Genomic DNA, 2,208 nt, shown 5'->3' on the forward strand with positions numbered 1-2,208 from the left:
AAGTATACAGATCTAAGTGCACACTACTAGGTCTGCATACATGATTGCTAGGGAAATTTCCAGAACAATCCTGTCAAGAATGTTGTCTCAGTGGTTAAGAGTTCTTGTAGCTCTTTCAGAGGACCCAGGTTGGATGCCTAGAACTTACATGGCAGTTCACAGTTGGCTACATCTCCAGGGTCTACAGTCCACTCCACATACTTCATACCCCCAGGAGGGAGGGGTCAAAAGCTCCACATTCAGAGGCAGGCGGATTTCTGAGTTCGAGGCCAGCCTGGTCTACAGAGTGAGTTCCAGGACAGCCAGGGCTATACAGAGAAACCCTGTTTCGAAAACAAACAAACAAACAAACAAACAAACAAAAACAAAAAAAACAAAAAAAGCTCCACATCTAGATGGAGCCAGATGAGTCAGTGGCAGGGAGAGGCTCCAGGCAAGTCTACCATGGTGGTCACAGCCAGTCTCCCAGAACTGCCTTTCTCCCCACATCTGTCTCTAGCATACACTGAATGCATATTCACAGAGAATGGAGCCCCCTGCTGACCTCCACGGAGAACTTCAGAGATGTTCTCTGAAATCCAAGGATCCCTCCAAGCCCATCTCTGCAGCCACTGACTGAGGACACAACCTGGGGACAGGGTTGAAGTAACAACAAACTTGACACCTTTAATCTCAGCACTCAAAAGGGGGTGGGGGGTGAATCTCTCTGAGTTCAAAGCCTGCCTGGTCTACACAGCAAGTTCCAGGCCAACTAAGGCTAGTGAAACCTTGTCTCAAAAACAAACACCTACCCATCTACCCAACCAAAACAGTAACAAATGCCAGGCATGGTTTTGCAGGCTTTAATCCCAGCACTTAAGAGGTAGAGGCAGGTGGATCTCTGAGTTTGAGGACAGCCTGGTCTACAGGGCAAGTTCCAGGACAGTCAGGGCTACAACAGAAAACCCCTGTCTCAAAAAAAAAAAAAAAAAAACAAAACAAAAAAACAAAAAAACACCACCACCACCCACGGGGAGTGACTGTGACTGGGTCCATCCACGCAGAGGGTGTATTCGCCTGTGGAAAGACATTGCTTGAAGAATGGGCTTCATCTCAGACTGTCCTGAAAGTGTCCTGGATATCCTAGAGATCATTCATGTTTCCCTAGCAGTTTGCCTGGCCTCTTCATTGGTCCTGCTCTATGTTTAGGGATAAATATTCCCACATCCTTACACTTGTCCATGCCATTTAATGCACTCACATACACAGGGTTGAAGCACAGGATCCAACTGGCAGCTGTGTAACAGGTTATATACTATTTAGGTCTGTGCAGTAACACCCTATCATGTTGGCACAACAACTATATAAAAAGAAAAAGCAATCACCTAGAAGCTTGTTGCTCAGATGGTATTCTCACTCTCTTTTTCTATTTTATGTGTATGGGGGCTTTGTCTGTAATGTTTGCCTGTGTTGCACATGTATGTCTGCTGCCTAGGGAGGCCAGGTTACATGTGCCCAGAGCCAAAGTTACGGATGGCTGTGGACCTCCTTGTGAGTACAGGAATTGAACTCAAGCCTTCTGTAAGGCACCCAGTGCTCTAACCATCGCACCAACTCTTGAGCCAACTAACACCTCCTATTCTTTTTTTTTTAAAAGATTTATTTATTTTATATATATGAGTACACCATTGCTCTCTTCAGACACACCAGAAGAGGGCATCAGATCCCATTACAGATGTTTGTGAACTACCTTCTGGTTGCTGAGACTCAAACTCAGGACCTCTGGAAGAGCAGTTGGTGCTCTTAACCACTGAGCCATCAGCCCCCAACACCTCCTATTCTTTTTTTTTTTTTTGAGACAGAGTTTCTCTGTGTAGCCCTGGCTGTCCTGGAACTCACTCTGTAGACCAGGATGGCCTCGAACTCAGAAATCCACCTGCCTCTGCCTCCCAAGTGCTGGGATTAAAGGCGTGCGCCACCACCATAAGGCACCTCCTATTCTTAAGCACCATGTACCTGGATAAAACTGGACAAGGTTGGGCTGGTGAGATGACTCAGTGGTTAAGAGCACTGACTGCTCTTCTGAAGGACCTGAGTTCAAATCCCAGTAACCACATGGTGGCTCACAACCATCTGTGATGAGATCTGACACCCTTTTCTGGTGTGTCTAAAGACAGCTACATGCTGGGCAGTGGTGACGCACACCTTTAATCCCAGCACTTGGGAGGT

This window comes from Mastomys coucha, unplaced genomic scaffold, assembly GCF_008632895.1.
Source record: "Mastomys coucha isolate ucsf_1 unplaced genomic scaffold, UCSF_Mcou_1 pScaffold21, whole genome shotgun sequence".
NCBI lineage: Eukaryota > Metazoa > Chordata > Mammalia > Rodentia > Muridae > Mastomys > Mastomys coucha.